General features: G+C 39.1%; 1 protein-coding gene across 3 annotated transcripts in view; it reads left to right on the top strand.

The window, feature by feature from the left end:
- The first annotated feature begins 14,911 nt into the window (after nucleotides 1-14,911).
- Nucleotides 14,912-23,422, top strand: part of ZNF438 (zinc finger protein 438) — a 51,532-nt gene continuing 43,021 nt past the window's right edge. For all 3 annotated transcript variants that reach the window (XM_084202570.1, XM_084202569.1, XM_084202568.1), the window contains exons 1-3: nucleotides 14,912-14,929; nucleotides 16,979-17,060; nucleotides 17,550-17,603. The gene's annotated coding sequence lies outside the window, so the exon portion shown is untranslated. The remainder of the gene's footprint in view (nucleotides 14,930-16,978; nucleotides 17,061-17,549; nucleotides 17,604-23,422) is intronic.

Genomic DNA, 23,422 nt, shown 5'->3' with positions numbered 1-23,422 from the left:
CCTTTTCAAGACCTATCTGCACTATAGCTTTGATTAATTAAAGGCAGAGGTATCTGATTTAGTTTCAGTCCTCTGTGTTTTGTCACTTTTTTGGATAAAACAGTGTTAAAGAACAAAATTAGGGGACTTTCTTGCAGTCAGTGGCCTGCCCATACTTCACCATGAAAAGCACAGAAAAAAACTGTAGTTCTGTGCACCCCAGACAGACAGTGAGAATGCTCATCCTCAAATTGTGTCCTTTCAACAGCTGAAAACTGGCATAGCCATTCAGCAGGGAAATGCAGCGCTGCTCAGTATGGCACTGGCATAAATTCACCTATTAGAAGCAGCATGCACACATCTGAGGATATTGAATAATCAGGGATTACAGTTAGATGAGGGCTAAAATGGATGTTAAGTGTCTAAATGTATAATTTCTTTTTTTCTTTATGGTCATAACGAAGACTAAGAAGAGTGTATTTTGTTCATGTGCAGAGACCAAGGCAGATTTGCTACCAGACTGGGTAAGCATGTCTTATGCAAAACTTTCTATGGAAAGAGATTTCTAGCCCAGGATTCAGGACAGAGATGCTTGTGAGTAGGAAACAAAGGACATAGAATTTTTTTTTTTAATCAGCTGGTTTTCACCTTTTAGATTCACATTTCATGATAATACTAATATTCAGTATAATCAAACAAGAAGCTGGATATCAGACTATTTTTCCCATTCTAGTTTTCATATGAAATTTCTCAGCAATAGCAGTTTGAGGACCCCTATGGCCATACCCTTATCTACAGAAAACAGGCTCCATTAAAAACAGAATGATGTTGCTTTATGTCATAAAGGTGGTAAGGCCCTCAGTCCAGGTATGTCTTCAGTTGAGTTTTGGGCCCTGATTTTCCCACACATTGTTTCATATGCAGCTGTCTGGGCAAACCAGTTTCAAAATGTGCACAGAAAGCTGCACAAGTACCCAACAGTAGCCTGCATCTATTTTACATGATAAGTATAACAGATAAAGACAAGATAGTCTAGAATCAAAACAATGTCTTGTTCCCTTCCCATTAACATACAGGAAAAGACCAGAACATTGATGTTTACTGAAGTAAAGAATTATATAATAATATTGTTATTTTAGAAAAATAGAATAGAGCTTTTTGATAGAAATATGTACTATTTGGTAAGGATGCTTAGAAGTTTGTGGGTCTTACATGAAAGTTCTTTTTAAATTATGTTTTGTGGCAATTCTTTCTAAAAACAGCTGTGGCATGCAGTAAATAGTACAGTTGTTGCTTTGAAAAAAAATCTGTCTGCAGTGGTCTGAAAATAAAATCCCACATCAAGGAGTTCACTACAAGTTAGCCCTGCTCACAAACAAAGAATACTTATGCAAGGATGTGGGTGAGTTATTTCTAAGCAATGCTTTTCCATGTAGTTATTTTGGAATTGCAAGTATGTTTCTCTTCTCTTGTTTTCTATCACTGGTGAGATGCGCTCCCCTTCAGCCTCAGCAGAGTACTAGGCAGGTGCACTGAAAGCCCCAAACTTGCAGCTGAAAGATGCTTGCACTGTTCACTCAGCTGGTAGAGCTTATTCTGGCATCATTTAGGCCAGATTTATGCTGATGGAACACCTCTGGGTGAAATCTAGGTCTTTTTGAACTCAGGGCTAAGATTAACTCCAGGAACGGCCAAATGAAACCAGGTTGCAAAGAAAGCACTAGAAATACTTTTTTTAATTTATGCACTTGACTTAAGCCAAGTGATCTAATTGATGATGTGTTTCAGTAAAGTATGCCCCAACTGATGCCATTAAAATCAACCAAGTTAATCTTGTTTTACATATGTGGGATTGGGATCAGAATTGGTATAAAGAGCCTTTTTTCATTCATTTAACTGGAGGAAGCAGAACAAAAGGTTTTTATAGCTGAATTAGTATTTTAAAACAAGAGTAGATGTAGGGAGAAAGGAAGATTACAGTGAACTTCTCTGAAGTGTCCAGCCTACTAAGGAGCAGCTTCTGTTGCCACTGTCTCTGCCAGCCTGCGTAGTTACATGCCATCCTTAGGCTTTATTTCCAAAAGCCTCATCAAGGTACTTTCTGCCTTTTCATTATGTTACTTTTCTCACCAAGAACATCAGCAAGCAAGTGTTCTACTCCTTTCTTAGCCCTTGTAAATGGGTGGCAGCATTTTATACTTTTAAATAGTGTCTGTGCCAGCTACATGAGAACTCTTTTTTCCAAACTCTACTGTTGTCTGAGGTAAATTTAGGCATAGATGCTACATAGTAATCATTAATGCCCTGCCATGCATGTGCATGGACTACTGCAGGGGTCAATCCTGCCCTTCCCAGGTGCTACATTTAGTTCCATCTAGGAGTCACTAACCCAAACATGGAGAAGGCACTGTCAGAGCAAATGAAGCAGAAAAGTTGCTCCCAAAAATCAGTGGACACAAATCTCTCTCCTCTGCTTTCTGAAGAGATGCCAGTTCCTCCTGTGTATACACCTGGTGGAGCAGCACTGCTCAAAGAAACATCTCAATCTTCCATGGCACCAAGCCCAGAAGCTGATCTGCCAGCCCCAACCTGGTTAACTACTAGCAGGCAGTAAGTGGGGGCAGCCAGCATCCCAAAGAGCAGGGGCAAACTATTTCTTCTGCACTGGGGACAACTTTCATGCTGCTGCTCTGGTGCTGCAACACTTAGGTGACTTCTAGGACATAGATTTCTCAGGAGTTTCCTTTACCTTTCTGATAATCTGCTAGGAGGCTCAGACATCTGAGTTTTGCTTCACCACCTATCCCAGGAGATCTGCTAGTTGGCTCAGTCTACAAGCACACCTCATATCATGGGCAGTGGTTCCAGAAAAACTGCTTTTTAGTCCTTGTCTTTCTTCTTCTCTGTTAACAATATTCCCATGTCCTCAGAAACCTGATGAAATGACACTGCCAAACCAGTCTGCTGCCCTCCTGCCAATGTGTGCACCCTCTGATGGACACTCTGGGCAGCATCCCCTACTCTGCCTGTCAGCAGGTCACAGGTGATGCTGGCAAAATCAGCAGATGCCAGCACAGGAATCACGGGAGTTGTTACTTTTTAGTCCAGTTTCCAAATATCTGTAGTTTCTTGTATTCTGGGATTCACCATTAGAAAAACAAATATGGAATAGCCTCATGGAATATTGGAGGATTTATTAATGTATAAACAGAGAGCTATAGAGACTGTATGATCAATAAGAAAAGCACCTTGATTGGCAAAAAATCAGGTGGTATGTGTGCACTTCTGTTTAACCTCTTTAATTACTATAATTTCACGACTGACTAAACTAATCCAATGGAATAACCCTAAGCAGACATACCCAGGAATTTCTCACTGATTTCCCCCAAGGACATCAAAAGTATTCAATCCCAAAAGTATTTCTGGATACTTTTTGAATTATTTTTGAATCTTTTCTCTCTATTGCTTTGTAATAAGGCCTTCTAATTCTGTACACCTTATTATTTGGCCTGCTTCAATTAGCATTGCCCCTAAAAAGCTTTGTTTCTGCCTTCTGTAGACAGAAGTTTTTATGGTAAAAATCAATACAGTCCTTCTTCCATATTCTGCTTTTTTGCTGTATATATTCTGTCATCCTAAATTTTACCAGTGCAAATTGTGAGACGCGCTCTCTGCATGGGGGACAGGTGTAGTTATTTATACATAACTTAGAACATGCTTTGGTATGTATTCCTAGCTAAATATATAAAAAAGACAACTGCCAACTCAACATCTCCTGAAAAATTAACGTTCTCAATTCAGTGACATTTTTTATTATGCACCTTCATTTGGCTTAGTAGGCTATGCATGAGAGCATCCAATCTGGAATCATTAGTGACAGTTACTAAAGTTCAGCTTTTGCCTTCTGTTTCCAGTTTTTTTTTTTTTTCTAATTTCAACATAAATTGGACTATGTTTTCAAGCTAAAGGATATAAATCATAAAAATATTAAACAGACATACATATACATCAGAACCTCTGGTTTCTTAGAACCACCAATTTCAGCTGTATAGGACTGCAATTATGTCTAAAAGGCTTAGGTACTGAGTCTCAATATCAATTAATTAGTGCTGCTTTAAAAAAAACATTTCATGTGACATTTGGGAAAAACCTGGTGATAGAAAAACACATACTTTTTCCTTCCAAGAGTAAATCAAACTATGACTCCTTCACACTCAGCCTGTATTTCAGATATGCAACTATAAACCCATTATAGTTCATCTCTAGATACAGTGCTCTAACTCTCCATTTCATGTAACTTAAATTATGTAAAATGCATGCTCGTGAACTAAAATATAGCTGTTGCTTTTTATGAAGAAAATAAACAGCAGGATATATGTTACCATTGCCATCAGAGGGAATTTTACTGAATAATTCCTTTGACTATGGTATGAAATATCCAACTTTAAACGTCAGTAACTGAAGTATGAACAAACAGACTGATAAAAGGCTTTCCTGACCAAAGATTCACCCATTCCAATATCCTACCTCCTAGCAAATATGCAGGGAACAGTACTACAAGAAAAGCATGTTTCAGTACTTCTGTGGAATACTCTCCCACCTTCCACAATTTGTAGCCCTAGGAATACCTGGGGTTTTTATTAAAAACTTAATTTCATATATCAAGATGACATTTTAAATTAAATATAATAATATAGACACTATTTTTTATATTTTATATTTGCCATTATTAGGCTAATATTTTTCTTTAGTTTTATTTCACAAGCTAGAAAATTATAGCTAGATTTCTTGTGCCAAACAAAAGTGCTCTCCTCATTTTTTATACAGACATGTCTTGCTGCTCTGCAACCAGCCTAGGGGGAAGAAGCTGTGGGAGACTCCTTTGCTGTCCTCTGTATCAGACACCATGAGGTTCCTGACATCAGACACCTCCTTTCTTCTCTCTTACATCTGCTAAGCGATTCAATGAGTATACCAAATCTACCTTCATTTCTGTTGCCATTACTGTGTGTACTATAATTGGTAAGAACTCCCTAGGATATCCTGTATCCTTGTGACATATTTTACCCTAAACCCAGGAGACCATTTTGGTAATTTCCAAAATGGTTCCATTTCTTTCTGTTCGGGACACAGATGTCTTGGCACAGGATTTGCACTGAAGAATCACAGCTCAGTATTATTGGTCTTTTCCTTCCTCTCACTGCTGGGCTGCTCATGGCCAAGAGCCGGATGGTCACAGGTCTTATAAGCTTCTTTTCTTAACCTGGCTGCCCACGGAAATGTGGTATTTGCAACACTGCTTTTCATCTGAAGGTGTGGTTTGTTTTGTTTTTTTTCCTGCCTGCCAGTGCTCTGGTAATAACAGAGAAATCCACAGAGGAACTTTGTCTGAATCTGAAAGAAGAGTCTCAAAGAAAATGACATCCTTACTGGTTTTGCAGAAATACGCAGGTAGGGGAGAACAGCAAGATAAAATTGTGCCATTTGGGGGGATTAGCTGGACATTAGCTGCCACCATATTTTGGGTGGCAGCAGCTGGATGATGACCCAGCAAGCTTCAAGCATTGCTAGCCAAAATACTGGTGTCCCTTGCAAGACTGGGAACATCAGGATGGTCCTGAATGAGATGGAAGTAGATAAATGTATAGGGAATCAAGGTGCAGGAATTTTAAGACTACAGGAACAACTTATTTTCTTGCCTTATGCTACCCTTTTAAGAACTACTATTTATGGTTTTAAAGCTAAAGTCAGGTTTTGCCCTTGTATAATTTTTCTATTTGGGGAACACAAGGCACTATATGAGCATTAGACCATTTTCCCCCACACACCTTCTGAAATTATGCGCTCACAGTAATCATAAAGAAAGCATGCAAACTGGGTTCTCTAATTTAAAGCAGCTACAGCTTTTCTTTGTGGACCTTATTCACAAACACATTTTTAATATACCTGTGTACAAATAATACATATGAAAAATAAAATAAAAGCAAATGTATCATCTATGTAAAATACTCTGATAAGAAATTATGAAAATTATTTGACTTCTTCACCACCAACTGAAAACTATAACCGTTGGTTTCATATTTATGTGTGATATGAATCCTGAATAAAGAATAATAAAAAATTTTTTATGCTTTTAAGCACTGATTTTCTAGGGGTTTCAGAGGACAGACTTTTGTTTAATCATATTTCTGGGCTGTTGCCAGGCTGTCACTATTCCCCAGAGCTGAATCTCTGGACATCTGAGGTACTCCCCTGGAGCTGCATCTATAGACATTAAAGATTCAGAGTCGTTACATACCTTAAGCTAGGAGAGACAGGGGACTTGGTCCTAATTACAGCTTATGCCCATTTAAGGCTCTTTAAGCTTAATGCAGAAGCCTTGATGCAAATGAAAATCAGGTCCTCAGTCACTTCAAAAGTACTCACAAAAAAAGGTTAAAATTCTGTTTAACTTCCTCTTCTTATCAAAGTCTTGGAAAAAGAGAGCCTTTTCATAAGGACTGAGCACTGCATGTTTTATCTGAAGTCTGCCGTTTAAAGAGGGTGATTGATTTTTCCACATTAAGGGCAAAATAGCAGGAAATCTGTGCCTCACTAACTCTTACACACATACCTGCTAGCAGCTGAGAAGCTGACTATTCAAATCAAAGTGGGATTTCTGGGTTTTAACTGTAGCACTTGAAGGGCTCAATTCCTTTGGCTTTGTCTTAAATTGAGAGCCAGAAATTATTTCCCCATGAGACTTCAAGTCAGATCTTTGCCAAGGCCATGGGTCACTTGATTGCGTCCAGAAGTTTACTCTATACTTAGCTGGTGATGGGTCGATGCAATGAGGTTTCAGCACATGATACTTCATAGTGACTGAAGCTGGTTCCCATGATTTTTAATTCAGTTAGGGAATAGGTGTACCTAAAATCTAACTATAGTTTTCAGGATTTTTTCCCCCTCATGTTATAGTTTCCCAGAAACATAAGCATTTACAGGGACCTTTGATTTTTCACTTTTATCTGTACACCACAGAGTTATTAATGGAAATGAAAAATAAAACTGCCATGTAGATGCACTGCTGTGAAAAAAAATATTACTAATTAAATGTGGATTAAGTGACTATGATAAAACCTCTTGGTAATACGCCTGGCCACTGTGGGACAAGAGGTCATGCTTCACGTGCCAAGAATGACAGTGAGATGCTACAAGGGTTTGAGAACCAGTTGGAGAGTCAGTTCTCTAGTTCAGTGACCTCACTTCAGTGGGAACTGTATAAACACAGAAGTCGACCAAATAAATTTAGATGTATTTATAACTCTCTTGTGTAGTGAAGTACACTGAAGACAAGGGATGTAGAAATTGCAGACTGCCAGTTATGGTATAAGAAAACAACAACAAACACAACTTTAAACATATATTATAAAGAGCAGACAAGGAAAAAAAAAGCTTTCCAGAGAAGACTGCAAGTAGCTCAGTGACACTGAGCTTTTTCACACCAGGATCCTTTTCCTATATGGTTTGCCTCTAACAGAAGCCTCCATCTTAATTGTCAGTCTGGGCAGAACAGACTGGCTGGGATTCTCTGAGAAGCCCTGCAAAAAATATTAAGGCTTCCTTGCCTCAGTGCCTAACTGGAAAAGGAGAATACAGTTTTCTTGCTTGCTGAGCGGCATACAGATAAAGTATTCAAATCAATTCTTTGAAATGAAAGAAAGAAAATAGCAAGAACTGCCTCAAGAGGTACTAAAGGACTATTTAAAATTTCTTAAGATTAAAATGACAAAAATTCTTTGTAGTCCAATCTCCCATGCACCCCATTCCCATACACTCTGCAGATACTTACAGGATGGTTTAAAACAAATCCAGACTGCAATTTTCAATAAAACCAGCGGTCTGTTCTCTGATTCAAGAGCAATTTGATCACCCTCAATGCTGCAGCTCTGCTAGACACAGCTGCATGTATGCCACTCCCAGAAGGTCCTGTGCAAACTGTACCCTGGCACAATCATCTGCAAGGAGCAAAGTCCCAATGTGCAAGTCTTCTGCATTACAAAACTGAAACAGAGGGGCACTTCCTTGTATTACATAAGAAACACATACACTAATAAAGATTTTTAGGAGAACATGTGACAAACCATCTAGAAAGCCAACAGTGTATCTGTGCCACAGATCATCAGGTGTTAAAAGCATTGCTGTCTGTGCAGGGTTCCTGTTCCACTCACTGCCTTGAATGTTCTCTCTGTGAACTGAGTCTTGATTCAAAAGTTGATTTTTACAAAGCATCTCTTCATTGTCAGAATAATACCTTCATGAACTAATTCAAAATTCTAAGCAAAAGCTATTGAATCCTTGTCTCTGGAACACAGCATATTCTTGCTGTACAACATTGCTAGAATAAGACACATAGTGGTCAAGTATGGATTGCAGTTACAAAGGGCATTCTATGCTTTCACTGAAAAAAAAAAGAGGTCATATTTGATTTTTTTTTTCCAGTCTTCCAGTATTTGTCCCTCTTTTCAAGCTTCATTGACAGCGCTCCAGGAAGTTTCACAGCAAATACCTTTTATCCCCTAGGATGCATAGCAGCTGGGCTGGCTGACGGACTTACAACTCTGCACATTTTTCAAATGTTTCCTTGACTGCTTTTTAGGAACAGCTATTTCTATAAACCTTTTGTTACTTCGAAGTTGTCCAACCTTTATGGAAATTCCTTTCCAAATGAATATGAAAAAGTATCTTCACTACTTCTGAATCACTAATTTCTGTCCTGCCCATTTAATCTTGTCCTTTTCAGTTTTCATTCACCTTCTTTATTCTATTTGCAAAAGATCATTTCCCCCTCATTTTAAAGTGTAATTTCATTTTTTCCCAACATCCCTTTAAAAAAATACTTTATTTTTGTATATATTTCTCTCTTTTTTTTCATTTTCAAAAGTTTTCTGCATTTTCTTCAATCCTTCACAAAGTTATAGTTTTTTGTAGAGGCTTTTTAGTCCACAGTAGTAGTAAAAAACATTTCGTGATACTGAAAGAAGGGAGTTTGCTTCTTCCTGCTTGCAAGCCTGCAGGTTTCCTCTCAGTCATGTGTGTTTCCTTGGCTTCTCATTAAGAAAAACAAAAAAAGAGACAAGAACTATGTGTTCTTGGCTTGTCACAGTATTTTACTACCTTGAAGGACAGAGATCAACTTGCTGGGCACAAAATGAAAACTTTAGAACAAGCAGCTTGTGGGTTTTTAAAAATAATTTTTATTTGGCATTACCAGTCAAGCTTTTCATGTTGCTGAAATCTATTGCTGTCTCTGAAAAATCAGTCAACCTAAGCTGCTACAAAATCAGTTTGAAGAGAGATTTTTCTTACTTAACAATTTCTTAGAAGCTTTTGAAAGTGTCACCTCAAAAGAAGGATAATAAATAAAATTTGTTCCTACTCTCTTCCATAAAGCAATAATAAAGAACATAAATTCTGGCCTTCACAACACAAAAGCTACATTGAAAGAATTTTAGGAGGTTGAGAAATCACATCCTAATTTTGGCTTTCATACTCTTGAAGATGATACAGTTCTTACTTATGTGTGTCCAACTTTTTTTAAAAAAACGGAACAAGAGGAGGACTAAATGAGTGACTACAGTGCATTTACTTTCTCCTCCAGGCCAGATGGGTGATTAACCATACAGAGTGCTGTTGTTTGACGACTGCGCTGACCACCAGCAGTGATGGATTCCCATCTTCTGTGCAAAAGAATATATATGCTTTTGGCTTTTAATCTGCAGATACATATTGTAAGGGGAAATATTAAGGATCTTTAATCCATTCTAGGATTTGGACTAGGGCATGTTCATGTGTGCAAGATTATTCTGCTTGCTGACTATGAATTTGTCCTTCCTCCTTTTACCTACTCCAGCAAGTCTATCTTGTCCCACTTCAGCAGACTGAAGACTTTTTCCTTCACTTATGGGACTCTGCCCAATCTTAGTCTTCTTGTCCAGTCTGTTTCAAGATCAGATCAAAACCATTACCTGAAAATCTCAATTTGGCCATCCCCTAACACCAGAGGTACTTGAGCTTATATATCTGAGGTAGTGCCATAGGCTTCTCTTAGAGGAGAAGAAACAAGAACTTATAGGGCACCACTAATCTGTTTGAGACTGTGGGAGTTAAACTGCTGCCCAGACTTCTCTGACACAGTCGTAATACCCATTCACTTTCAATCTTATGCAAAGGTTTTTCTTAGTAGCATATTAACCACCATTAGGATTCCAGCAGCATTTGTTTCAGATTTTTTTCTTCTCTTTTTTTCTGAGCTGTAAATTTTGATCTGCTCTGTCCCTTGGATTTTCCCCCTGTATTTATTTTAGTTGCTTGTCCTGCTTATTTGATCTGGATCTTGGCTTCTTTATTATCGGAGTTGACATTTCTCCTTTTTTTTTTATTCCAAAGCAGTGTTTCAGCACTTAAATGTCTGACAGGTTAATCATGACAAAAAGGAATGTACTTAAATCTCATTATATTTTTCAACTTCAAAGAGTTTTGCTCATATTTATTAATGTATCATCACAATATTTAAGTCAGAATTACCACTGCTGTTTCAAAGGTAGGTGAACTGAGGTGCAGACATTAAAGCTTAAATCTCTTATACATTTAAAAAGTACAAATAGTCAGCAGGAGGCCTAATCTGTAGGAGGCAGGAGAAGTCTGGTACTAAGAGGTTTTTCAAAGCTTGTGTTTGGTATTGTCCAAGTTTCCCAACTTCTTTGAGTCTGTGCTCTAGTGCAGTGGATTTAAGCACCTTCATCATCTTTAAATAACAGTGTTCTGAAGTACTACAAACTTAACTACCTAAACCAACATCAACCTCAATGATTCTCTGCCTGGTCTAAAGCAAACTAGTACCATGCAGTAATACCTTACTGCATGTGGGAGGATTTTCTTTACAGGTGATGTAAAATCCTCTATGCAGACTGAAGTGCAAGAGAGACAAGTAAGAAAACGATTAATGTTCTAAAACTTCACAGATTACGGGAGGGTGGGAAATACAACAGTTGTTTGTTGCTGCTGCTGTTCCCATAAAGGCTCCAGTTCACAGTACCACAGAACACAGTGGTTCACCTCTTTATGACCAGGGTTCGGCATTTCCACTTGCCCTGATACATGGCAAAAGCACTGCTGTGCAAACACCTCTATTGATTTAATTCTGAAAATATAGCACATTGCTAAATATAAAAAAAAAATTTAAAAAAAATAAAAGTGAGCATTACAACTATGGATTTTTTTATTACCCTGAATTCTAAGTAGTGCACATTTGTAGGGGGATACAATATAAGAAAATCAAGGTAGTATAGAAAGTAATCTTACCCCTTAAGGAGTTGCAGCTGAGCCAATTATTAGAGATTAGGAACAGGCCTGACTTAAACAGGCCACAGCTGTAGCCATTATGAAGAGTGTTATAAAAGAGTGGATTGGTTGGTTGAGGGGAGTTGGAGTCAGTTAGTTACTGCAAGAAGAGGGAAGAGTCAGTGCTTAGAGGAACTGCTTGAGAAACATTGAGGGGGTACGAAACTGTAGCAATATGGAACCTTTGCAATATAATGACAACACATTAATACTGTACATCATAAAATTCTTAATCATGTAGGTATATTCTTCAGTTTATTCTATCTGATAATACACTACCACTCTTCTAAATCATTACCAGTGTAATCTTTAAAACAGTAGCTCTTTGTCCACTGTAGGTGGTAAAAAGAGAAAGTATTGTCTTCATCAGATAACATAGCTTTCATTTTTTATTATGGTATTGTTTATTGGTGACTAAGGTCTGCTTACTTTCAATTCTAAGCAGGAACTCACTCTATTACTTAGCTTTTAAGAAAAACTCCCTCTCAAAAGACTGTAAAATAAGATTGAAATCACTGACACACTTTTCTGAAAAATATTCAGGAAACAGTACTACTGAATATTATAAGCTCAGATGTTGAGGTACTACACCACAAAAAGTACTTTCTTCAACTAGTCACAATGAATTATTTTTCCCAGTGTTGTTTTAAAACTTGATATTCCAGATTGACATTAATTATCACTGCTACTAAGTTTTTACAGTCTATAATAAAGTAAGGTTTGGGAAAATTAATATACTCTCTGATGGAAATGACTGATATTTTCTGTGAATACTGAAAATAGTCTATACATTAAGTTTATATTGTCATCAGATTTCTTTTATTTTTCACCAGAAACAGATAAATCCACTATAGCATTATATTTTATTTTTAAATGAAAATGAATAGTTGGTAAAGGTACAAACACACGTGCACATTGGAAAGTACATTTTGTGTCTCTCCAAGTGGCAAGAACCATCGTATGCTCATTATGCCACATCTGTGGTTCAGAAAGGCAGTACATACAATGGATATAGAAATACTTCTGCGTAAGCAACAGCTAGTACTTGTATAAATCCAAAAGGAAATACAATTATTTAACAGCATTTGGAAGATTCACCTTCAAATTCACGTTATTTGATAAGCTCTGTAACTGCAAACCTCTTCAGCTTTAGTGGTACATAAAGGTGAAGAATAAGTATGTTTATTTTTAAACTTCAGTTCCTGTTGAAATTGTCAATGACTTTTAAAGGAAGTATTCTGAAGCACCAGAACAATTATTTCAGATACAGAACTTCCAAGTGGAACACATGACTGAAGGAAAGTATCATACCATAAATGTTCTGAAATGACTTTGAGCCAGTCCGCCTGTTTCATCACCACAAATTTCATTTGCCAAGATGTACTTACTGCATTCACAAAACTGTGCTTGTTTTCAGAATCACTAATTCTAATTCATATGTAATTTCAAATTTAGAGTTCAAAAAGAGCCTAATCTTTTAACTCCTTTTTATGGCTAGACTAGAAAAAATTGTCAGGTACTCAGGATATCTGCTTCCTTAGCTGCCACTTTGCAGGGAGCTGCAGGAACAGGTTTTCAGAACACTGCACAAATATTTTAAATTTATTTCTAATTGTTAGCATACTGCCTTTAGCTACACACTTCAAATTTCAGCCTTAGGTACATGTAAAGAAATGTGACTATTTGGAAGACATTCCATATTTCTTCCATCTTCTGCCACACTGATTTTTTTTTTCCACTTTTGGTGCCTTTGGACCTACTATCACAGCAGCAACATGATGCTAAGTACATGACAGCAAAAACCATCAGAATTAAATTCTCAGCTTAACACCACTTCCTCCTTTCCCTTACTCCCACTTCCCAGAAGCTGTGTCAATGCTTTTCCACAGATTTTCTTCCAGCTGTGGCTAGAGGATCCCTGTCACCCCTTCTTCTGCTAAAGGGCTATGACAGAAAGCTGTGCTGAGTGCAGGCTCATGGGAGATGGGGGTGTCTTGGCAGAGCACATGCAAGAGGAGCTCGTGAAGATGAAGACAGTCCTGCATCACAGGATGAGACTGGAAAAGGATGTGGCCTCAATGTCCAATGAACATTGAAGTGGTACAGACAGAAGTCTTTTTCTTCCCTGCAAGTAACATCTCCATGGTAGAAGAGATGGTGAGAAGAAGGTCAAGAAAAGAGGCTTTTTTTTTCTTTTTTTTTTTTTTATACTGAATGTTGCTTCTCTTTTCTTTTTACACCTACACATTATACACTTCCCTTCTTTCTTCTGTGCCTTCCCACCTCTCTCCTGCCCAAATAACTTCTCCTTTCAGCTTTCTCTAGAATTCCATATTATCCTATTTCTGTCACACTTTCATTTTTCCTTTCAGAAAACCACAGAATTCTAGAACCATTTAGACTGGCAAAGACTTTAAAATCATGGAGTCCAACTGTTAACACAGCACTGTGAAGTCCACCACTATACCATGTCCCTAGGGCCAATGTTTTTTAAACACCTTTTTAAACATCTTTTAAATACCTCCAGGGATGGTGACTCCATCACTGCCCCTGGCAGCCTGTTCCAGTGTTGAACAACCCTTCTGCAGAAGAAATTCTTACCAATATCCAATCTAACTGTCCTCTGGTGCAATTTGGGGCCTCATTCTAGCTCTTTTTACTTGGCACCCTGTCAGTCAATCAGGACCAGCCTTTAATAAACCCATGCTAGCTGGGCCACATTACCTGAACACGCTGTGTGAGACTGTGAGGATCCTCAATATAATTTACTTCATATCCAAACTAAACCTTCCCGGACACAACTTTGAGGCCACTTCACATGTTAGTTGTGAGAGTGGCCCCCACCTCACTCCAACCTCCTTTGAGGAGGCTCTGAAGAGCAATAAGGTCCTCCCTGATCCTCCTTTTCTGCAGACTAAACACCCCCAGCTCCCTCAGCTGCTCCTTCAGATGCTTCACCAGCTTTGCTGCCTTTCCCTGGACACGCTCCAGCACCTCACTGTTTGCTGTAAAATGAGGGCCCCAAGCCCAGCACTTGAGACACGGCCTCACCGCTGCCAAGTACAGAAGTACAATCACTGTCCTCACCTTGCTGGCCACATTATTGCTGATACAGGCCTGGATGCCACTGGCCTTCAAGTCAGCTGATGTTCAGCCACCTGCACCCCGTCTGACCCAGTGCTTTCAAGCCCCTTATGCTTATTTTCCAGCACAATTCGTGTACTTTTTAGAGATTCCTTTTTTCTCACTTGCCACCCAAACCCTCCCATCCCACTGCCTGACAACCGCCACTTTCGGGGACCGGCTGGGAGCGCAGCTGCCCCCCGGTAGTGGCTGGCTGGGACGGGGAGGGAAGGCCTCACTGAGCACAGCGCTGCCCGAGGCCGCAGCCGCGCATCCCCGGAGCAGCGCCACCGAAGCCCGGGCGCAGAACAAGCCCCGGCGCCGCCGCCCCATTCCGTTCTACAGCGCCCGCCCGCCCGCCGGCGGCCCCGCCCCTGCGCCTTCCCGCGGGGGTGACGCCGCCGCCCCGCGCCGCGGAGGCGGGACCCGGGCACAGCGGGTGTTCGTAAGTTCCTTCCCCCTGCGGCGGTGGGGCCGCGGCCCGGGCTGGGGGCGGGCGGCCCCGGGGCGCGGCTGTCCCGCTCTCTTCCCGCCTGCGGAGCCGGCTGGCGGCGCGGGGCCGGGAAGCAAGAGGCGGAGGGGTGGCGGCTCCCGGCGGGGCGGGTGCCTCCTCCGGCCCTCACTCCGTGAGCCGAGGGGTTTCTCTCCGGAGCTCTGCGCCTTCGGGGCCCTTGGCTCGCCCCGGTACGGCACAGCTGGTCCCGTGGCTCGGCCGAGGCGCCGGGCGACGCGGAGGGCTCGGCAGCGTCCCCTGGGCTGCCGAGGTGTGTGCGGGGCCCGGGAGCGGCGGTGCGGGGCCTGCGGCGCTCGGCCGGGGGCGCCGTGTGAGCTCTGAGCCAGCGCGGCCACCCGAGCTCCGGGCCGGGGCTGTCACAGCCCGGCCCGGGGCATCAGCCCCGCGGGTGCGGAAACTGCGAGAGGGCGTGGCTGCCGCTGCCGGTTCTGATGTTGTAATAAAGACCTGCAGAAAGGCCGCGTGTGACCGGTTCCTACAAGGCAGATGGTTGCTTGTACAGCGCACGCTTTTTCTCAGTGGTGGCCGTAGAGCGTGACCTCTGAGAGGGGTAGCAGCGAGTGCCTCCAGGTTCTGCGGCAGCCTTTGGCTCCTGTGCGGTCCCTGCCCGCGTGAGTCAGTGCTGTGCGCCCAGCTCTTGACTCCGAGCCCTGAGCGATGTTTCATAGCCTTGCTGCTGCTGCTTCCATAAAAGTACAAATACGATGCGCAGCCCTCTCGGGCTCCTTACGCTTTGGAAGGAACTGACAGCCAAAGGCCTTTTGTCCTGTGGCTGCAGAAATGGATGCAGTAAATGGGTGTAGTGTTTGCGTGCAACTTACTGAGGCCTGTCGGCTTATGAATCCATTGGAACTTTTAATAATAACATCAGGAACATAGTCCAGGTTCCAAGTGATCAGATGGGTCTGGCGTAGATAATACAAGGAGGGAAGCATTTTAAAGCCACACAAAAGAGTTTTCAAAAGCCTGTGCAAATGTCTACAGCATTGCAGATTTAAAACAAGATGAAAGATTGGCTTGTTTCAATTTATTTTGTCCAAAAGTCATACTATGTTAAAAGATTTACCTAGTTCTATACCTAAATGAAAATTGATGTGGTATGTCTTGTGCTCACTTCCTTTTTTCTCCAAAGTAACTGTTGTTGAAGCTTTTTAATGTGTTTTAAAGTCTCAGTCAACAGCCTAGCCCTTAAATGCTGTGTGGTTAAGCTAATTATGGTCTTGAATTTTCTTGTACTAATTTATTTGAACCTGTAATATGCCGTTAAAAGTGGTCTTTCATGTTATTATTCCTTAATAAAAAGGAAAGAGGAGGATAACATAGGGTAAGCGCACAGCTCCCTTGGATCACAGTAGTTCATTGCAGGTTTTTTTCCCCACAGAACTATTCAGCAATCAAAATACTGAGCTGTTGTTATTTTGTTTGTTTTTTCAATAACGTGATTGTAGCTAGTTATTTTTAGTAATAGTTTAAGTTAACGTTTTTCAAAGTTACTTTTAAGTAAAGCAAAATACATCAGGGATGAGTGCATTTTTTTCTGCTTCAGTAGCTAGAAGAACTGTATTTTTTCCATCTTAGAGTTTGTCAAAAGACAGAAAGGAAAAGGGAGAAATAAAGTGCATGACAAGTCATATATTTAAAATGTTTTTTGTAATGATCTAATGTTCTTAGTATTCAATTCTAAAGATATTCTTGGGTAATGATAACTGGAAGATCAGAAGAAAACCCGCACTTTGCAAATGCATTTAGCTTTTGAGCAGGCTGTTAAAGAAATAGATTGGGATAGCTGAAGTTGTAATTGAAGTGTTTTTCAAAGCATTTAATGAAGAAATTATGGTTTCTTGTTTCCTGCATCTTATTTGTGAGTGAGAATATCAGAACTAGCAATGATGGGGAGAGCGTATATGAGATATTTCTGACTTTCTCACTGAAGCCTTAGAAATGTGTAGTGATTGTCACACATATGTTTTTGATGTACAGGTTCAAGGATTATGTTGTGCTAGGTGGGAGGAGTGTTCTTCATCAGTGACTTGGACTGTTTCAAGCATTTTTATGTGCACAGGTAAAACATTTATAGAAGTGGTTTAATGTTTTAAATGTCTGTATGCAACTGGTGATGGTTTTATGTATTTATTTGCACTTAAGGAGGTAGATGGTGTAAGGTCAAAGTGAAATAGCCAAGTGCTGAATGTAGAACTTGGATTGGAAGCTGACTGGAAATACTGTTGCAGTTGCAATTAAAGAAACTTCAGAGTTTAAAAGTGTGTGGAAAAATCAGAAATGTATGAACTTTCATCAGTTATTTTAGCAATATTTATTCAGATATTTATTATTGTAACAGCTAGTCTAAAGTCCAGTTAATGTATGGTATACCTCAGAGGAAATGCTGTTGTATTGTGAGTAAACATGTTTTATTAGAATTCTTGCTTATTCACTGCTTCCTAAAATGTTTATCTCCTCTATTAAATAAGATTTTCTGTCCCTTGCTAAATATATTTCCTGAGATATTGGAACTTTCTGTTTTTGTTTGTTTTTTATTTCCTTGAAATAGGAATTAAGATGGATGAAATGTTTCATTGGTCATAGCAGCAGCAGGACAAATAAGGTGGGTATGTTGAAAGATTACAGTAAAATCTTTACAGAGTGATTTAGATTTTGATTCTGTGTCCATCTGAACATAAAGACAGTTTTTACCTCTGTGTTTGAGTTGCTGTTTATTTGCCCATTTAAAATTCTTTAAGGTCATTGAGGGTGTACTCCATTGGGTTTGTACTCCAGTGAAACAAATTGTTTTCATCGTTTCCATAAAAGATATTAGTGGTTCAGCATCAGGAAAGTATGTTTTGATGCTCATCCTTATTTGCAGTCAAGACATGGGCCTTATTTGCTAAGACTTAATACTTCATGTGGGTGTTTTAATTCACTTACAGAGATCCAGAACATGTTTTACTTAAAAAGATTCTTTAAAAACAAATTTAAAACATGACCATATATTTTTACAAGACTAACACTGGCAAATAAGAGAAACAGTGCTGCTTGAGTAATAATTGAGCCCTTTCTCATGGAGTATATTTGCATTTTTTTGTCAACGTTAAATGAATTACAGACTTCTTCACAAAGTAACCACCATTAAATTATATGACAGAGATTTTTTTTTTTTTTTAATTTTTTTAATTTCAAAAATAAAAAGTTGTGGGTTTTTTTTTTAAATTTCATTCTTTCTTGTGCTGATGTAATAAAGAGATTCTTACTGCCAGCTTAAAATGGCATTTTGAGAATGCTGTTGTCTTTGTATTGTATCTGCTCTATGACTGTTGGTCTCATCACCTTATGAAACCACAGAACAACTGGGTCAAAACCATTCTATTCAAATATCATGAAGTGTGATATTTGCTAATTAAGTGTGTCTTTGACTTACTGTATTATAGCACTGTATTTGCTGGTATTGGTTTGTCCTTAATTGGCTGATTAAACCTAGTGTCAGTAGTATTTAAGCATTACTTTTTTAAAGGCCTGATTTCATGGGTATTTATAGTGTAATTGAATGATGTAGGAAAGTTAGCGTGGTTTAGGTAGCAATACATTGTAATCTGATAGCTCTTCCACTTAATATCAAGAACATAATCAAAACACCATAAACCTCACTGTGGTAGAACTGTACTGTGTATTGAACAAGGATGTGAAAGGGCATGAGTTAAGGAAAGACTATCTTTGCTTTGTCACTTCAGTCTTTTACCATTTTAGGAAAGAATGTTCCCTCACCTAAATTGTGAACTGTTCTTTTTCTCTTTGGTTCTTGCATCTTTTTGAAGGCTATGCGGTACTGAAAGCCTTGCTTGAAAGGAGGCTGGCTGATGTCCTCATACCAGAAGACATTTAGTGCTTTGCTGTTAGTTCACCTTGAATTGTTGCACAGGTGGAAAGGAAAGAATGTAATCAATAGCTCAGTCCATCATTCAGAATTCTAATACATTGTGGTCACTTCATTTGTGGTTAAACTTTTATTTTTGCAGAATAATGAGATTTTTTTTTCATGGAATCATATAAAGAGTAAAATTATGGAATATTGAATCATAAACATACTTTTTTTTTTTTGAAGTGTGACTTTTAGAGGCTGCTATAGGATGTTAATTTCTGTGTATGCATCTGCTATAGGATGTTAATTTCTGTGTATGCATCATGTTTCATTCGGTGGGTTAGCAGTTTACTGTTTTTCAGAAAGTCTAAACCCAGGATTGTTGGTTTAGAAAAAGTGTCATGGTTAATGCCAAGAAGAGGTCATGTGGTAAGCTTCAGAGCTGGGCTGTCTCAGCTCTGCTGAAGAGCCTCGGTCACTGCAAGTCACTGGGGAGACAGGAGTATTCTTGTGGCTCTCTTGGGTATTTGCAGGTGCTAAAGAGATGGAAAAGCAACTTGGAAAATTTGTTGGATGGGTAAAGGAGTTGTGGGGAAAGAAACAACTTCTGGGACACTTACTAGGATCTATCACTGAAATTGGTTTGGGGTATTAGCTTGGTTGTAAGTTACAGTTCCAGGGCATATTTTTGCTGTTCAAGTGTGAGTGGCAGAGCAGTCAGAGCTGTGTTCCCATACTCAGTCTTTTTCATGAAGCCCTTTGCTACCAGTAGCTGAATGCTGAAATGTCTGTAGAAATTATTTAATGGTTTTATGTGACCCCAAAGCAGAAACCAAATCAAAAAAACCCTCAAAGGTGCATTGTTCAGCTGTTAAGGACAATTGCAAGGGACTGTGTCTCTTCTTCAAAGGATCTTTCTTTGGGCTAACACTGTGAAGATGGTGTATGGTGACAAATTACAGCTTAGACTGATGTCATTGCTGTTATAGCTGTGCTTCTTTGCCACTTCTCTTATATGTATGTTTTTGGTTATTTGGGATGAACTGTAGAAAATAGGGATTTCACAAAAATGTTACTGGTTTTTATAGTTTTGAACACACTTCAGTCTTCTGCTGAATGGCACAGAACTTAATTCTGGTGGATTTTTTTGGCCATGACTGGTTTGCTTCCTAAGGGAGACTCTAGTCTGCTGATTGTGAGGGTGTGTGATCTCATATTTATATCAGGCTGTCCTGTCAAAGAGTGCTATGTACACCAAGACATGAAGTTCTGACAATTTTTGCTCTTCTTCAGCTCAATCAAAACAGAACTGCTGGTGAAGAAATAAGGTAGATCCATGTTTTTAAGAAGCAGGGCAGTAAAACTGAACTACCTAACGTCTGTCTCTGCTAATTATGTGCGGTGTCCTAAAGATAAAACTATACGACCCCTGAAAATATTGTCAGGGAATTAAAAAGGATCAGTCTGTAGAAACCTACATAGTCCTGTTGTGTATGTAAGTGTAGTACTCTCTGTGTGATGAATCAAGCACTTGGAAGTTAGCAGCCTGCCAGTAAATTAATATGGATGTTTAGTGGGTAGTGTTGCTTTTGTCATCAACAGATTTTAAGGCTTTACTGAAGCAGGAAAACAAATCAGTATTGGATTTAGAAAAAAGGAACTGTTCTATATTACAGGACTCAAATGGAGACCACCCAAATGCCTTCAGCTGGTTTTTGTTATTTTCACAAATAGTTTGTTCTTTTAGCAGAGTGTTTAAGAACAGAGAGTCAGGTCAATCGCTCTATTATGTTTTTCCCTAAACAGCAATATTAAGGAAACTTTACAATATTGTTCATCATTGAGGAAAAAAAAAGTCATTCAGATTCTCTTGTTTTTCTCAGCTTCCAGAGAAAAATAGTGATAGGCTGTTGTGATTTCAAATCTTCAAATTATAAATGTAATGCACTGTGTTTTTGCAAACTTTTTGTAGTTTTGGCTGGATTGTACCTTGTAAGGGCCGATATAGTATCTATTATATTTTATGGTATTTAGCAAGTTAATTCAGAGATGTTACATATTTTCCATAGTTCTGGTAGGATAAGTAGGGTGCAGAATATTCTTGTCCTCCATAGTATGAGTTATCTTTTTTATTACAGTCTTAGTAGAAAATACAGCAGACCTACCCTTTGAAAAATTGACTTGTTTTTGTGCCAAAGCATGCTTGGTTCCTCATTGAAGACCTAAAAGCAAACAGTCCTGGGCATTTACCTTTGCTTAGCGTGTGTTTGTGTTCTCCTGTAAACCAGCGATTTTCTTTCTGGGAGGGTACTCTGATAGGCAAATGACAAAGATTTGCAGTCTGTAATGGGTGAGTTACAAAGGATAAATTATGCTGAAGAACAAAAAAGCAAAGACTACCTGGCACCAATTGATGTCTTGGCATGTTAGTAATGCCACATACTCAAAGTAGGGGACTGTGTGTTAAAAGTCTTGTTTCTTCTCTTTACTTCTGATACCTGTGTTCATACTTACAATCAAGCTAAACAAAGTGTGATGGAATATAAAATGCTGTGGTAAAAATCAGTATTTTACTGTCATACAGCATGCCATCACAGTGGATGTGATGCTGGATGCCTCTAAAAAGGATGTAGAGAAGAAGGGAATCAGGGAAGAATCTAAAAAAGGAATCTGTGGGGATAGAAGTTTGCTTTTATAAAGATGAACTGGAAAAAAAAGAGATTGTTTAGCCTTTGAAAGGCAGTAAATATGAAGAAGTATAACACAAGTACACAGAAAGATTAATTGTTTGAGAAGTAACTCAAAAGCTTTTTTTTTGGCTCATGCTATAAGAGTAAGGGCACATTCTGTGAAATTAGGGCGACAAAGTGTGAAAGGAATCTTGAGAAAGGATCTGTTTCTTAATAAACTGGTAAGACTGAGCTCTGCAGTCTAGGGATAATTTTAATTTAGAAGAATTCTAATAGAAACTGGATAAGTTAGAGTGCAAGAATATTTACACAAGCTCAGGTTACCTTTTCTCCTAAAATAATATAATCTCTCATCTTTTTGTCACTTGCAAAATTATTTTTTCCATCATGAGTTTTAATAAAGCTCATCTGAAAACCATGTGTTGATGGTGTGAATGAAGGAATTAAGTCTATCCCTAGTTTGTTTATGGGAGAAAGAATTACAGCATCTATAATTTGTTTGCTCTCTTTCCTTGTATTGGGTTATATCTAGGGGAGATACCCACTAGGTAAATACGTCTAGTTCTCTTGGTAGGGTACACTGATTTACTTTGTTTCTCTTGTAGATGTGGATATTGGAAAAGAGGTTTTGGAGATTAACATCAGGCTCCTCATGAAATTGGAAAGAATTTACATAGGCCAGTTGATTTTGTGACTTGCTACTCGTGCTTTGTTCAGCTTTGATTTTTCTATTGCCTGGGCTTGTGCATGAAGTTTGTGTTCCTGCAGTAATTTAATTCGAGTCAGTACACAAGTTTGTTCTGTACCTTGAGTGATGGAATATTTTGGGAGGATGAAATGAGCTAACGCTGGCCTTCTGTGTCAGCCTGCCAACTCCCAGCAAGTATGTAAAAAGTCATAAAAATAGCAGTGGGGGTATCTTAATTAAATGAGCATGCTTGTCGCTTTGCCAGTCTTTTCTCTTGGCATGGTTCAAGTCCTAGAAACTGTTTGCTTTCAGTCTCTATCAAACTCAAATATAAAACTCTGTGATAAAAGCATCAGGAGCAGTGTTCAACAGGAAAAGACTGCAGAATCGGCTTTTTCTCATTCCCACTTAAATGCCCTTTTCTCTCTGTTAAGTGCAGGCTGCAGTTTTTACTTTTGGTATGTTTAGCAGCAGATTGAGTTAAATTTGTTGTATTTGGCTCTAGAACAGCAAAGAGCAGATGTCACGGAGGTGCCATGACAGGAATACAAAAATTCAGAAGGCTTGTGGGAATTTGTGGGTGAGAGGGAAGTCTTCCTCCTATTTTTTCCATGCTAGAATCCGTATTATAGCATTTGGAGCTGGCATTCAGTTCAAAACTTGCTGTGCTGCAAGGGTTGATGCACTGACGCAGACATTCTTTCCCACAGCTCAAATTGTGGAAACAGAGTTTATTTATAAAATAAAGCATGCCTGTGAAATTATAATTGATACCTTAATTACAGGGAACTTGCCTGAAGGATGGTAACTTAGCAATCCGTGGGACATTTTCCTGGCTTAGAATAGCCACGATTTATACTGAAACATTTTCTCTGCATGAATCCTAGAAATGGAATTCCCCTGTCAAGGCAGAAAAACTTCAGTAACTGAGAGGTACTCTGCTAGGGATGATAAGTCTAAAGTAACAGTCAACTTTTAAACATTATTTAGGGTTAGAACATCTGAAAAGTAAACCTTGCTATTCTGGTTGTCACTACTTGAAAAATGTACGTTTAAAAGCCACCACTACATGTTGCCATTCTTTACATAATCAGGTGGGTCCCAGATGTACGTGGGATCCTGGGGAAATTTCTTGCTTTGGATTATTTCTTTTCACTTTTATAGATTAACATAATGCTCTGAAAGTCAGT

This window comes from Fringilla coelebs, assembly GCF_963513975.1.
Source record: "Fringilla coelebs genome assembly, chromosome: 1".
Classification (NCBI taxonomy): domain Eukaryota; kingdom Metazoa; phylum Chordata; class Aves; order Passeriformes; family Fringillidae; genus Fringilla; species Fringilla coelebs.
Note: the sequence above shows the minus strand (reverse complement) of the source record. Positions and strands in the feature narration are given on the sequence as shown.